The sequence below is a fragment of the Passer domesticus genome, chromosome 2 (genome assembly GCF_036417665.1).
Source record: "Passer domesticus isolate bPasDom1 chromosome 2, bPasDom1.hap1, whole genome shotgun sequence".
NCBI lineage: Eukaryota > Metazoa > Chordata > Aves > Passeriformes > Passeridae > Passer > Passer domesticus.
The window spans coordinates 125,443,627-125,460,217 of record NC_087475.1 but is presented as its reverse complement, the minus strand read 5'-3'; the positions used below and the strand labels follow the sequence as shown (position 1 = coordinate 125,460,217).

The window sequence follows — 16,591 nt, the reverse complement described above, 5'->3', positions numbered from 1 at the left end:
GCAGTCACATGGCAATGCAAGATGTCAGCAAATGTCTTTCTTTTTACCCCAAAAAAAGCTGAAAGTCAGCATGATTGAATGTCTCATGCCTGCTTCCTTATCAAGAGTATTTTTGCTTGCCATTTATCTGAAAAAGTACCATATAAAATTAGAAAAAAAAAAAGTAAAAGAAAAAAAAAAGCCTACTCTCACTGTGCTAAATCACTAAATCAACTACAAACAGCATTGGCTGCAGTCTCAAGCCAAGACCTGGTAGGATCTGATTATTAAAAGATCCCTCTGCCCAAATTAAGGTGCAAATGAAACCATAGGCAAAAGTAAATAATATGGATTTTATTTAACAGCAAATGTGATGAGGAGAGAGATAGGGGGTAGAGAAAGAGACACAATGAGGAGGAAGAGAGACACCACCATGAGTTCCTGCAGCATCCCTGCAGTGACCCTGAGATTTCTTTATCATTTTAACTTGATTCTCTTCATAAAGGTTATCAGACATGTCAAGAATTTAAAGTAGCAAATGGAATATATTCTTGAAGATTCAATTTTTTTTTTTACTGTGTACTAAAAATATATTTTTTAAGGGCTGCACAAAATTTAATAAGAAAGTGGTAAAGGTCTGGAGCAAGAGTGAGCTTGGTTAACATCGGGTAATTTTAATCCACTGTTCCTGTGTCATGATGAAATTAGATTTCTTGTTCTCCCAGCTGAAAAATAAGCTATGAACAAAAACAACGAGGTATTTCACAGGCTGATTCAGATGCAGAATATCTCACAACAGCTTGGAAATTCAAAGCTCAAGCATGTAGCATTATATACCCCACTTTTCACCTTTAACATTTATCTTTCCAAAAAGCAGCCTGGGCCCCTCTGTGGATGCTCACACTCTTAGGCACAACAAACATCCAAAGGAGCAGCTGGAAAAGGGCAAAAGGAACTCAGAACTAAGTCAGTAAGACCTGAGCCAAAGAGGACAGCAGCTGTTATTTGGTTATTTGTGTTAGCTAAGTTGTATAAGTGGCAGATCATTTTCCACCCTAACACAATTATGTACTTGCAGAAGTTGTTGTTGTTGCTTTTAATTGTCCGAGGATGGTTTAATGCTATTAGCAGGATATCTCCAGTCTTTAAAAAGGAAATGAAGATTGTGAAATGCTGCATGATTGTGGGAGTGAATATATTGTTGTTCCACTACTGGATTTCACAGAGAATAGTTCAACAGTGAATTTTGCTATATCATAATTAAATTTTCAGTGGAAAAACACAAGAATGCCAGTGGAGGTGTCTTGATTTGCATCAGACAATCATGTGACTCTAAAATCTTCTAAAAGCCACAAAATACTCTGATATTTAGGACCTTTCCAAATCTTCATGAGAGAGCTCAGATTGAGCATTATAATGTGAATTTCTACAGATCACATTTTAATAATCATAAATATTTCAGAGTACTCCAAAAGAAAGTCATTATCACTTGTTCTCATTTAACAGTGACTTAGGATGTACGTTCAATAAAGTTATCATCACTGGAAAGCCATTTCATTATTTTTATTTCAATACACAGGGTAAGAACAGCATTGGTAGTGGAGACATCAAGGTCTGAGCTGTCTGTTCTTAATGCAACTGATCCCTTGTTTGAATTACAGTCTTGAAGGTCATGACTGAGCAGAACAACTTTAATACAAGATCCCAGCAAGTTCTGCCTTACTGTTTCCTCCTCTCAGCTGCCAGACTCCACATGTAGCTCACATCCACCAGCCTCAGGGCAAGCAGGTCAGGTATTTTAGAGTTCTTTTCTAAAACTTGTTAAATCAGCCCAGCTTCTTCAACAAATCAGCTGAAAGAGGTCCTATCTTTAAAGCTGCTGTAGTATCATAATAAGATGGAAGAAGGTCAGTTGTTCATGGCTATCAAAGTTTCAAAAAATGTTTACAGTGACAATTCAAATTAAAAATTAAACAATATTCTTACATAAGAAAGGAAAATGTTTTGGGAAAAGTGAATAGGCATTTTCAAACCTACAATGTGCCCTTACAGAGATTACATGAGGTGTTTAATGAAGTGTAGTTTTGAATACTCCAAATTTTCCAAGGCATGGGTGGAACTGGAAAACTGTTCAGTTCAAGCCTTTACAGGAAGAGGGGAGAGAAGAACACTTTTTACTAATTAATAGCTTCTTTCCAGTTGCAGTTGATACTTACAGAGAGTTTGTGGATTAAAATAACTAAACAGACATACAGCTTAACCTATTGCCATCCTAAGGATACAAGGAACTTTTCTCCCTAGGGAATTCAACTGTGCAGATGTCCAGCAAGGAACACCACGGAGGTCACCCTAACACCTGCACTGAAACTGGCCTGATGACAACTTTTATCTTCTTCCTCTGCTCTCCTCCCAGGCTCTGGCTCTTGGATCTTCACTTGGGCTCCAGTCCCATGTCCCGGGGTCACAGAGGAGAAAGTGGAAGATCAAGGGACACAATCCTGACTCTCCCAAACCCCAGGCTATTGTCCCTCCTACTCATAGATGTCAGAGGCAGTTGAGAAACCTACTGATCTGCTGCTAATCTCCAAAGAGCCTCTTCCAAACCACACGATCCTGGCTCTGACTTCACAAAAATCTCCCAGTCCAACAAAAGTGAGGCTTCTCCAAGCACCAGTCCCAGTCACAAATTGTGGTTTCTCGTAGGTGGAGGCACCGTCAAAGGGTTGGCTGGGCCTGGTGCCTTCCTGGCCTTCCCAACAGCCACGGGAAGCACTTTGGGAAAGGGAGAGCACCAGAGATGTCACTGCACTGCCTAAGGGGGACACACACAGAGCACAAAACCTTTCACAGGGTGTGGGGGGTTCTTCCCTGCAGCTTTTTATACTTTTGGGTCAAACATGGCAGCTACGAGGCCTCTCCCTGCTTGCAGCGGCAAAACATCAGAGGTCACACACACGGATCCTTGGGAATTCATCTCCCACTGCCAGTCCTGTTAGGAACAAATAATCAGTGTTCCAAATAATCAATATTTCAAATAATCAGTATTCCAGGCTGCAGGGACTGTCTCCAAGAGCTCTGCTTTCTGTTACACCTCACTGCCCTGCTCAAAGGTCACAGGAGGAACTCCGTGAAAGAATTGGAATTCAAATCCAGGTCTCTTAAACACCAAATTTACTACGGTTCTATAATTAATTTATACTATGCAAGAAAAATTTTATGCATCTTATTTTATTATTTGGAAACAGGGCCTTCTGGTTTTTATATTCCATCACGGGCAGCAGCTCCATAAATACTTTCTGCACGTGACTGATCCTACGCAGGGTCTGAAGTCAGACTGCTAAAACACATGGCCTAGATTGAGGCCTAGATTTGTTTTCAGTCATTCTTATTCAGTTATTTATTCTTCAGTTATTTATCTTCTGAATCCCCAAGCCACATCTCAGAAGGTTTTTAGGAGGAAACCTAAAGGTGTGCCAAAGCCTGAGTGCTGCCCTGTCATCTTTTCAGTGCCTCAACATGTACAGCAATAGCTGTTACCCCCAGAAAATGAGTGAAAATAGTCAGAAATATGAATGTATGGATCAGTGGTACCCCAATGAAAAATATCTAAATTCCTTCTTACATTCTTTACCAAAGTATATCCCACTTTTCAGCTGTTATCATTTGTTACACTTGCTTGGATAGAAAACTGTCCCATGAAGGAAAATCACCTGCAATCCCCGCAAGAGCGAGCAACACCAGCAGCAAGCCTGCATTACAGTCAGGTCTCATCATAGTAGCAAAGAGTGAGTAAGTTTAGCTACAAAACTGGCCCAGACCCAGCCCCTGAGAGCTGCCATTTCTCCATGCACAGTCCTGCACTGCCATCTGCAGCTGCCTGACAACATTTAGATTTCTCCACGAGCAGGCTGACATCGACATTGGCAGCAGCATCCTCCCTGTAAACACTAGGAGTGTTCAGTGGCAGGCAAACTTTTTTTTCCACTAATATTATCATGCTAAAATAACCAAAAGATTCCTCTTTTTCAATATTGTGTTTGTTCTTTCTCCAGCTTTTTTTTCTAACTTTCTGCTTTATCCCACTACTCCACTGTCTTTGCCAATTGAAATTGAATGTTAGATACAAAGTGAAACATATTTATTAACCCAGAAGATTTGTAATACACTGAGAAATAAGACTCTTTTAGAAGTTGTGCAAGATGCCTCAACTAGACATGGAAATTGTTTTAAATTCGTTTAGCTACATTTACACCATTAAAACTGGGGTTTAATTGAATATATCCCCCCTAATATATCCTGGTCTATCACCACAGAAATATAAATAGGTTTGGTAGGATTTTATCTGAAATAAAGAAGGAGCCTTCAAAGATCAACAATCCCTAGAAAATTATTAATGTGATTGTCATGTTCTGAACGATTTCTGCCTCATTAGTACATGGGCCAGGTCCTACCTGCAGCCATCCCCCTACAGCCCTGTGATTCAGAGGGGGAATGGCTTTATCTTAAGGAACAAAGGCTTCTCCCAGTGCCTGGTCAAGTCAAAATGCTCAGGAACAGACCCAGGAGCCTCTTAGGAGGCAGAGGTTGGGCCAGAGGCAAATCTTACACAGGCACATGGCCAGGAAAAATGTCACACGGAGGAAATCAGCAAGAAGGATTTCAAAATTGAGATCTAGCCTCATAGCTGATGAAGTTGGGCACTGTGAAATGAGCACTTGCAGTTCGCCAGATACCAATGACACAAAAAAAAAAAAAAAAGAGTTTGTGTTGGATGGGACCTTGGAGATCATTTAGTTACAACACTCTGTCATCTATGGGACACCTTCCACTAGGCAGGGTTTCTCCAAGCCCTGTCCAGCCTGGCTTTGGACACTTCCAGGGATCCAGGGCCAGCCACAGGTTCTGTGGGGAGCCTTTACCAAGGTCTCCCCATCCTCACAGGGAAAAATTTCTTCCTAATATTCAACTTAAACCTACTCTCTTTAAGTTTAGAGCCATTCTCTGTATCCTGTCCCTCCATCCCTTGCCTCAAGTACCTCTCCAGCCCTCCTGGAGTCCCTTTAGGCCCTGGAAAGGGCTCTGAACTCTCCCTGGAACCTTCTCTGCTCCAGGACCAACAGCCCCAACTCTGTCTCAGCTGATTTTCATTGGAGAGATGCTCCAGCCCTTGGATCATCTTTATGGCCTCCCCTGGACTTGCTCCATTTAATTTCCAGAGCAAAGGTCTGAGGGAATGCATGTGGAAATTTAAACTGTAGCACAGGGATCAGTCAAATAGGGAAACATGGAGAAAAAGGGACCCATGACTTGTTTAATACCTAAAGTGCTTTCTGCACAAAGTGCTTCAAGGAAATGGTTTGTAAGGGTACAACTAATCCCACCTGCCAGTGTGTGTCCTTGCAAGTGTTAGCACAGCAAAAGCAGAGCCAGAACATAAAGATCAAGGACACCTCAGTATTAAAAACTATTTTTAACAGGAGGTAAATTACATTCCCTGACATCATTTTTTTATCATAAATATTTTGCCCTATGTGAAGGAGTCACTGCAAAGAAAAAGAAGATTTATGGCTATGTGGCAGGACAAATTGTAGTGGTATACGAAGAGATTGTGTTACCAGAGATATTAGAGTTTAAAATACTGCATGAGCCTGGGCAGGACTGTGCTTGAATTTTCGTGTAGCCAGACTGACATCTTGTGGTTTGTGCAGGACATCTGAGTGGAATTAACTTTGTTAGGGCATTGTAAGGTTGCACACACTTCTTTCAGCAGAACAGTGTGTGACTCCTCACTGCATCCATGGGTTGCAGCCAGGAAATTTGGAATTGTAGAAGCACAGAATACCCTGAGTTGGAAGGGACCATCAAGGATCACTGAGTCCAACTCCTGGCCCTGCACAGACACCCCAAGGGTCACACCCTGTGCCTGAGGGCACTGAATGTCTCCTGCACCTGCAGTGAGAATTCTTACAGAAATGGAGAAACACTGGGGCTCCTCTTATGAACAGGCTGCTAAAGCCATAAATGCTGTGCATGCTTCCAAAGAACAATTCAAAGCAAGAGCACACCTAAAGCTGTGAAGTATCCTAAGTCATCCTCTCTCCCTCTCTCCATGGAGGATGAAGAAAGAGTGAGACCTATCTCCTAATCTTAGGCCGACCCAAACTAAGAGAAAAATGTCCCAACAGTCCTTGCAAGACCTTGCACTCCTGATGCCTGGGTAAATGTTCGTGCTCAGGCTTCCCACACCCAAGCACTGGGAGCTCCGTGTGGGTGTAGTGCCCCGAGGACAAGTGGCACAAGCAGGGCACTCTGCCAATAAAAGCTGGATTTCTTTCCTCCTTATTTTTAACACGAGAGAATAAAAGGGGAGGAATTAAGGTCACCCTGCTAAGAGAGGTGTTTCTGAGGGCACACTGGAGCCACATGCCCAAGCACATCAAATGACTTGGGCTGAAGTTACAGGGAATCAGCAGCTCGAGCTGGGCTGGAGCAATAAACTCAGCCAGGAGTCTCCCACACAGCTCCACTCCTGCACACAGCCTGGATGAAATGTCCTTGCTGTCCCAGCTGGGATCTGCTCTTCATCAACACCTGATATTCACACCAAATTGTAGTTTAATCCCTAAACACATAAAGCTTGCGGATAAAAGTGGGCTGGGATCTATTTGGTTGCAGTTACTAAGGCAACCATAGATAGGGCTTGGTGTTCACATCTCCAGGCTGTTCCCATCCTTCCCAACTCTGCTCCCAAGCCATTTCTCAGCTTCTTTGCATTTTGAACAAACTCTGCCTATAAAACATCCAGTTCTCGCACAAGAGGGCAAAGGGGGGGGAACGTCCCTCGTGATAGCCCCTTCTTTTTCCCACAAGATAATTCAAATTCTGGCCTCAAAAGAGGGCAAATATTTTAAAGCAGAGTATTTAAAGCAGAGCTGGAGGGCTGTGTGGGTGAGGGGGTACCATGCCTGCAGGAGCTCTCCCAGCTCTGCCCTCTGTTCCCAAAACACTTCTTTTCCCACAGCCATGAATAAGAGAGAACAGTAGCTCATTTCATTTCTTATTTCCCATTTGTCTTTACAATTTACAAGCATTTTCTAAAGACTGAGAGATTCACCTGTCACTATTGGGAGGTAGTGAGCAGGGTTTGGAGACCTCTGAACCTTCTTAAAACCCAGAGCAGCCACCCCAGACACAGCTGGCAGCACTGGCACTGCTAAAGCCAAGACAAGGTCAGGCTCACAGCACTTCATACTAGAGCTTGGAGCTGAATAGGCCACTTTTAATCAGGATAAACACTCCTGGAAGCATTACTGAAGCTGCTGGGAACTACAGATGCAAGCACAGCAAGGTTTTCAGGGTGACACGACACCTTACATTAGATCCACTGACAAAACTGGAATAAACAGGCACAGAGCTGAAACCCTTCTCACCCAAAGGGGCTTGGGTGTCCTAAATCTTGTCTGATTTTTCCCCTCTGTATGAACTAGCCCAACAGAGGATCATATTTCTCCCTAGAAACCTTCCCTCAGTCAGGAGAGACCATCACAACCAAAGGAAAACTGCTGCTGGCACCAACACAGCTCAAGGCCTGCCCCAGGTCTGAAGAACCAGAGGAGCCAGCACAATACATGTATTCTCTTTTATTTTGCATCTGTAGCTCTTTTTCAGCAAGATGACTACAGATAAGGCCTCTGTCCTTCTTCCTCTTGCAATGTTTTCAGTTCCTGTGTCAGGGAGCAAAACCTCTCACCACCGGCACCATCTTGCCTCATTAGGGGAGTCTGTGGTAAAGCTTTGTCTCCTTCAGCTCCCTTGTTAATTGTTACAGCACCATGTGGTAGAGATCATAATTCTTTACTGTCCAAACCCATTCTGTAATTATCTGCAGGAAGACAATGCTACTGAGAGCTGGCCTCATCAGCAGAGTCAGGGCCTGCACCTTCTCCAGGAGGGAAAAAAGTCCAAGGAGGAGGACAAAGGCTGGTAGGTGTGGGCTTTGCTGGCTCTCAAGGCTTCAGGAAGGGATTTAGACAAGGCTTTGCTGGCTCTGAGATGTAAGCTCAGAGCTGCTGTGTCCCATACCGGTGTGCAGCACTGCCCAAGTGAATTTTATCTTTCTTTTGAGCTACCATGAGCTGTATCAGCCAGCCAAGTGACAGCACAATGGATTTTTTGACCAATAGCTCATCCAAACAGGTGAGGTTCTCCTCCTTCTTGTCCTGTAAATGTGCATGGATTTTTCCTCAGGTGGACTCGCAGAACTTAATATCACATTGGGCCTGGGCAAGTGAAGAAGCAAAATGAGGATCTTCAGCCTTCTCCAGCACCAAAATACTTTGTGTTTGGTGTGTGGAGAGACCCACCAGCAGTCAGCAGCTCTGTGCAGCTGAGGAAAATCCTTTCAGGGCTGAATTCTTTACAAGCAAAGCCTCTTATACACTCCCCAGGTAAGTGCTGTTGGTATTTTAGTTTTTTTCCAGCAGCATTACCCTGGAGCTAATTATGCAGCCCACAGTGTTGTTAATTACAGTCAAACCAAATCCTCCACATGCAGCATGCCCAAAGCATTACCCCACGAAACTTCATTTCATTACCCCATTGCACTTCATTTTATGCAGTTTCTCTTATGCTGCCCTGAATGCATTTCCATTCTCTGCCCAGGAGCAGTCCACTCCCTGCAGTAGCAAACAATAAATGAATCCTAGGAGGCTCTAGTGTACTTAGGAGGCTCTGGTGAACCTATGAAGAGGCAATTTATTTCTAACTTGGCACTAGGCACAGCGTGCCTTGTAAATGTCAATTTGTGTATGTGTGAGCATCTGACGCTGCTCAGCAGCACATGGCTGAGGCCAAGAATTTGACTGACTCTGGCTGATTTGCGAGCCTAAAAATATTCTCTTTTATCAATATCCACCTTTTTGTGCTGATTTGTATGCTAGCAAAACCCTAAGCAGGCAGTGGTTTCATGGGAGTGTGGGATGGTCTGCCACAAGCAGTGTGATGACACAGTTTACCTCACTGCATACTTTGATTTGTCACTGTTTGTTCTAAATCTGCTGGAATCAGAGACATTTTAATCACTTTTATTGTTTTGTCTTCATTTACATGCAGTGCTCAAAGGGCCACTGGCAAGCAGAGATACAGCTAAATAAGTCAAATGCATTGTTTTTACTACTGTAGTTCCTACCGTGGGCCCAACTCTCCTCCCATTGACGTCAACACTAAATCTTCCAATGGATTCAGTGAGAGCCAAAAATCTCTGGTCACACCCTGTTATGTTTTATACCAGCAGCACTGTGGGCTCCAGCTTCAAATTCAAGCTCTTACTCCAATATGGGAAATGCAGGAGACTTTAAAAGAGGATTTGATGATAAATGTCTGCATTTATGTGGCAAGATGCTTTGTTTGTCATTGGAGTGTGATAAAGGTTGAGTGCCAAAAGAAAACCTTCAGAAATACCAAGCAAAAAATTCCAAGTTTCTAACTTTTCCTATAACAATATGATAATAGTGCACTATGATAAGCCAGTAGAATACTTAAATGACACCCTAAGTGTGCAGCTTGGATACACTAATTTTTCCATCTCATCAATCCTTTCCAGCTGGTGACTGTCAGAGCTGCCTTATCAATTTCAGTTTCACCCACTGAAATGGAATTAATTAACTCTTAATTTCTCTCTTTAGTGTTCATGCTGCTCCCTTTTCCTAGTTCTCTGACCCTTTTTCATTAATTTTTATATACTTGTCTGCTTTCCTTCTGTGCTTGCTGCCTCTCAAAGACTTCTCTGTTATGAACTCAGCCACTTAGAGCCACCCAGCTCTTCACACCTACAAAGATTTTTCTCTCTATTGTCAACTTGCATGCTTTTGCAAGGCCAGAATCACATACTGCTTTCAGGACTGTTCCTTCTCCCTCCACTTTCTTGATTCAGCTTTGTTTCCCCTTCCTTAGCACTTTGATATGCTCCCCATAAATTAATTTGCTTTCACACACACCTTCTCCAGCAGAAGAGTTCAGCCTGCCTTGTCTGACACTCTGCACTGGCCAGACTCTCCCTGTCTCCATTATTAAATCAGGCTGCAAACTAGGGAAAAGGGAGATTGCGTGAATTTTGCACAGTAATACTTTAGCACACATCACTCTTCTAACTCTTCACCTTCAAGGGATGACTCCAACAAGCAAACCAAGCCTACAAAAGCATTGCTCATATCAAGAGATTTCAGATGCTGAGCAATGAGGAGTAAGATGATGCCACATTTTTTGTGGGGCTGCAAACTGCAGAGGACAGTCAGGAAGGTGGCAGCACATCCCACACACCATTTTCCTGACAGACTACTCTGTGACACTGAGGAAAAATTATGTCCCTTAATGAAAAGCTGCAGAATCCACCCTCACACATGTTAAATATTCCTGCAAATGCTGGCACAAGGTGTAAGGGCATCATTAGTGGAAGTCAGCAGAAGGCAGACTCCTCCAGCAGGCAGGCTGGACTCGATGCCTTTCAAAAATCTTTTCCTGCCTGATCCATTCTGTGATCCTGGCATTTGCAAAATCCTGAGGATGCAAGAAATACACACTTAAAATTCTGTGCAATGTCCCTTGCCTTCAATGAGCCAGCAAGTGAAACCTCCTTACACAGACCAGAATAATCTCTGGCTTTTGAGCAGCAACACCCTGCAGATCAAGAAAAATTCCAATATCACACAGACCAACCTGCTGCCTGGAAGGAAACACTCCCAGGAAAACCACCTTTGAAACATGAATTTTGTAATTTCTGCATGATCATTATTGTGCTTTTAACAGGTCCTCTGAGAAACTCAACAGAATAAAGGTTATTTGGCATTATAGAAGTGTATGATGAGATAATAAAATCTAGTTATTGTGATCCCATTCTTTGGACCACCTCATCTTAGCCTCTAAATTACATGTGAGTGCAACTCTTACATGTAATAAGATCTGCACTTGTACTCTGCAAGAAAATCTGTAAAAATCATATATTCCTGTTGATTTTAAGAGTCATAATATTTTTTTCTCCCTGAAATGGATATTTCTTCCTATTTCTGCCCCTTCTGAGTATTGCAAAGCCACATCCATTAAGGAACAATGAGTTCTGCCCTGCATCATGTTTCCATATGTTCTGCTGTTCTGCATTGTGAGTTAATGGATTTCTGTTCTTCATCACGTATCAATATGCTCCAAATCCAAGGCCATAATCCTGTCTCTCCAGACAGCCTCTGCAAGACAAGGAATGAGAAAGATTAACCAGAAACAGAATCTGAAGAATGTGTGCTTGCATAAATGCAATACAAGACACGATTTGGCTGGTGGGAAGTTATCGTGACAAGAAGATGTTGAGGGGAATGCAGCTTGAATTTCAAGAAGATCAGAAGCCTGCAGAGCTGAAAGATGGACAAATGTGTCTTGTGGACTCAACAAAATGCCATAAAAGCTGCTATTACATAGGCATGAAACTATATCATGCCATGTTTTCTGTGCTGTTGTTTAGAGTATGAGTCAGTAATGTAGAAGGCCTTTCAGCACATTTTCCCTTCTGGTAAAAAAAAAAAAAAAACCACAAAAAAAAAAAAAAAAAACCAAAAAAAACAAAAAAAACCAAAAAAAAACAACCCCCAAAACAACTCCAGAGAATGGAAAAAATAAAAATTCTGGTTGTGCATCTAATTTTTTTTATTACTGTTTCAATGTATGGAATGAATTCACACTTTCACAGTTGCAGGTTTTGGGGCAGAGATTTTTGTTCTGCGTGGCTGAGCTCTTTGGACAGCAACACATCTGAAAACCCACTGCAGATGGATATCAGCAGTGGGCAGAGCTGGAAAACTGCATTTGAATGGGTCATGTATAGCCTTACTACTGGCACAACATCAGTCCCATGAGAAAGTCAGAAAAATAAACCAAAGTGTTAATAAAACATGCAAAAATAATAGAAGAGAGGTCAAGCATTATCCCCAATGCTGTGCTGACCTTGAGGCGAGCTCCTCCATTAGGAACACTTAGTTTTATTTCAGTGAGGGCAGAGGAGAAGTGGAAGAAATAAATATTTATTTGTACTATTTACATCCCTTTCTTTCTTTATGAAAACAGTAGGAAACCAGAATAGACACCCTTCATCTTATGGCAACTGCAAGCAGACTATAAATGGCAATAAACATTGAGTTAGGGGCTTAGTCAGGAGATTTTATGGCAGATGCTCAGAGCAAGAGACATTTCAAATCCTTCACAGTCCTGGAGATGTGGAGTTCCCAGCTCCCACCCTGAGAGTAAAGATTTGCTGTTTCTTACAAACTAATCAAACCATGGTAATCTTTTATAAAGATAGCACAGCAATAGGGTAAATTATGTGGAGGCTTTCTTCTGCAAGTAACCACAAATTGCTACACACTACGAGTAACCACAAATTTTAAGTGCCATTTGCAAGTACTTGCAACTCTAAGGAGTTCCTTAGACTAAAGAGCACTGAAATATTGAGTCATACACGCTCGAAAATCATCTTTTGCAAAAAAGGAAAAGTAGTTTTTGGACTCAGCCTACAGACACTTAATGTTTTATTATACTTTAATCAAAGCCCAATTAGTCATAAGATAAATTTAAACAGACTTCAGCCATAAAATGTCTGTCTCAGGCTTGTCTTACGCAACTCGAGAGCAAAAGAATAAGGGTTTTTTTAATGGAAAACAGTTTTGTTTGAGTTAAAGAACATTTATAAAATCTGCTGCCAAATCACAGTCTTTGCAAAGGAAAAATATTTTAATTGGCTTTCAAATTTTTCCTGATGAGGCATATTTGTTATCTTTTCCATCTGTGCACCTGAAAGCATCCTCTGGCTAGAAAGACTTCTTCAGGTACTCTGTTTGTGCTATCATTATTATTCTTAGCATAATATCTGGACTATTGTGGTAGGTCTGTAAAATGTTTTCCTGATGGCACACAAATCTTGTCAGCAAATGCAGTCCAGTCTGCTCTCAGCTGGTGCGTAGTAAAGATAAATAACTAAAGAATTCTCCATGTGACTTCACGCAATATCCTTGGTAAACTATTTATTATGTCTGGGGCTATACAATGCCCTGTCTCCCACTCTCCACTTTGCACAATTTAGTGATTAATGGTTAAAAAAGGCAAAACCCCTGCCAGTTTGAACAAAAAGTCCTGGGGACTTGATACAGCTGGGCACGGTTCCAAATTGGAGGAGGCGCCAGCAAACCAGTGCAGAACGTTACCGATCTGCTCCAGCCATGAGAGATCAGGATTCCAGCTTGGACAAACTCCACAGAGTCAAACACGGTCAGCAGCCAGCTCAGGAGTCCTCAGGATGTCCCTGGATGTCGATGGGCCAGGTCTGGTCCAGTGACACAGCTTGCTCTGAGGAAGCTCTGTGATGGTAGGGAGGATATTGCACTCACAGGGCACCTCAGCCCTGGGTGTCCCTGGGTGTCCCTTCTGTCCCTGGGTGTCCCTGGGTGTCCCTTCTGTCCCCGGGTGTCCCTGGGTGCAGGAAGGGCTCAGAGCAGGGCCAGGCTCTGCTCCAGGGCCCAGCAGTAACACCAGAGCCACAGGCAGAGACTGAGCCCAGCAATTCCCCTGCACAGGAGGCAGAACTTCTGCCCAGTCCTGAGCAGAGCCCAAACGGGCTATGGGGTCTCCACACTGGGGACATTCCAGAAAATCTGGACACACATCTGTTCCCTGTGCTCTGGGATGGCCCTGCTGGAGCAGGGAGGTGGCACCAGATGCCCCTTCCAGCCTGAGCCATCCTGGGATTCTGTGGGCAACATTTGCCAGGGCCCCATTTCAGTAAAAAGTCTTTTAAAAGTGGTTAATATGAGTTTGCTGAAGGTTCCTCTGTGCAAACCAAAGCAAAGCTGCTCAGATGGGATTGGGAATAAACTCTCTCTTCTTGCCTGTAATAAACTTCAGGCAAGGTCTAGGACCCTACATCTGCAGGGCTTCCTTCAGCCAGTGTGGGATGAACACTTAATTTGCAAAAACAAAAGCTCTTCTTTCACACATATAAGTGAAATATGGAACTTCTTTGCAGTGTTTCACATGTAAATGAGATGTGGGCAAGAATTCTTGCAGAACAGAATCATAAGTCAGAGGTGTTGTGATTGGCCAGGAAATCTTATGACTGGCACTTCCTAAACCAGGTGCTTAATTTTGCAATTTGATGTCTTAGGATTTTTATAAATATCAGGAATTGCTTTAGGGAGCTTGTTTAGTTGATTTGGACTTTTTGCCATTTTCATAAGAAGAATGAAATATAAACTGCTTTCTTGTATCTCTGCAGAAATTCCTGCCTGTTCAGCATCTGCTGAATTCTAGATCCACCTAGACACATCCTGGTTTCAAATTTGTTTCTCTCACCAATCCTGGAACCAAGCCTGGCCAAGAAAACACAGCACAACTTTGTCTTTTGTTATGAAGTGTCCCACTCCACCTCATCACAGTGCAGAGATATCACAGCACTCTGAGGAAGCAGTGCAATGTACAGGGAGAAACAGGGAGAAAAGCAGTGCTGGAATGATGAGAAGAGCAGGCAGCTCTCCAAAGACAGGAAAAAGAATAACTGAAAAAACACAAATGCAAGTGCAGTCTTTCCCACAAGACAGAGCTCAAAACCAGAACAAGTAAAGGCACTTTATGTTGGAAAGTCTTATTCTGCAAATTCTGTTGTGATTTCATGATCTGCTGGTCACAGGTTGCCCATCTCCTATCTTGGCAGGGTGAAAAAAACAAAGGGATGAAGTAGAAAGGGGAGAGCAGGGGTAAAAAAATGAGAAGAAAGGTGACTCTAAGGAACTGGGTGTGCAGGAGCAAAGCAGCACAGGAGGCACAAATCACAGCCGCTGATGCTGAGGCCCCCATTAGTGCCTGGATGAAAGGGAGGTGGCACCAAGGCTGCCAACAAATCCATCTCTACAAGTTCTACAAGCTCCTTTGTTTCCTTGGTTCCTACTAGAGGTGATCCAGGTAGGAACACTGTGCCACAATTCTGCTGAAATTTCCACAGAACTCCTTCTGGGGCTTGTTCAGGTTGGAAAACAAATCACAGAAATCCATGTTCAGTGCAACTCAAGCCATGTTGGCTTCTGAGTTTTCACTTTTTTACTGAACTGGACACTCCAGTGCAATCCCTTTAACCATGGAATGAACCTCTTAGAAAGAAGCCAGCCCTCCTCTTTGTACAGCCACTCAGGAGGCAAATTCACACTGCACCTGAAACAGGCAGCATCAGTGCTCCCTCCTTGCTTCAGGAGACTGCAATTTGCCTCCTGTACATCCATCTGCACACAAACATGTGTGGTTTGGCTCTGATCAAGGTCTGGAGAGAACCTTTTCCCTCAGCAAAAACCCAGATCAGCTTCATCCACTCAGAAATATGTGGATGAAGCATTCTAAAGGCTGAATAAACAAAAACATTCTTGAAGATTTGAGGCAGGATGACTTGGCAACGTGTTTTTGGAGGAATTTAAATCTTCAGTTACTCCTGGAATTCCTACAGCACTACCAATTAAATCTACAAGTCAATAAATAGCAAACTGTGTCTATTAATTAAAGACTACAGGTCACACTGCTGTCACTCTAAAGGGTTGCTTTGGATATTTTTTTTGAAGCTTGTTTTCCAAGATAGCAATCAACAGCTAACAAACAGCATTTAAAAAAAAAATGAAGAAAAGCAAAGATACTCTTTTGTTAAAAAGTAAAAGAATGCCCAATCGTGTAGAAGAAAGTTCCTACTTTAAATAAATGAAGTAATTAAAATAGAATAGGGTTCTGGGCTCCCAGAGCACACAGCCAGGGCATATTCAGCCTCCCATCCACCTGCAGATATTTTTAAGTTATCCATTTTAAAACAGACTGAACCCTCCATTTATTTTAAATTAGCATTGTTACTTTAGCTTCTCTTAAATTCTTGGGGGTTTTCTCCTGAGTTTAATGAGCTTAGCAGTGCTTTTAGAGAGTAAGTGTTTAACATGTGCTGACCATACAACTAGCAGGATAATTTCCACTGGAGAAAATGATTTCAAGCTCCATAAATCAGACGTGAATTTACAATGTTCTCCTCTAATTGCTGGGAATAGTTTGAATGCAAGTGGAGGACAAAAATATATTAAAATAAAAAGCATGTTTTAACATATTGCAAACAAAAGAATCTACTGTGTCATTGTAGTGACATCAATTCACTCTCTACTGAGTATCAGGGGAGTCCTAAATTCAGATGTCACATGTGATAATTACTGCAAGCTCACTGAGCCAATTGGGTAGAAAGGAATAGGAAAATAAAGGAGAGCCTCTTACAGCGTACTTGCACAACCCAAATGTCCAGATCAGAAATAAAATTATCAGACTTCTTACAGCCTGTCAGGAATTCTTTCCTATAAGAATGCATGTAAAAGCCTATAAAGGTGAAGGCTGCTGGGATTTCAAGGGATTCATGAAGAATGTTTCCTGTAAGGCCAAGACAAACTACAAAATAAATGAATGCAGGGGAATTCAAAATCTGCTGAAGCAGCACAGCATCACTGGAATAGGTACAACCACCCCTCTTAAAACAGTAATTGCATCTGGAAACTTAACCAGAAGTTGAACCTTA

At 42.4% G+C, this 16,591-nt stretch overlaps 1 long non-coding RNA gene across 1 annotated transcript; it reads left to right on the top strand.

The window, feature by feature from the left end:
- Window positions 1-6,987: 6,987 nt before the first annotated feature.
- On the top strand, window positions 6,988-10,945 carry LOC135295652 (uncharacterized). The gene is made up of 3 exons (XR_010357792.1): window positions 6,988-7,962; window positions 8,227-8,426; window positions 9,091-10,945. It is a non-coding gene; the product is annotated as an uncharacterized LOC135295652 (long non-coding RNA).
- The last annotated feature ends 5,646 nt before the right edge of the window (window positions 10,946-16,591 follow it).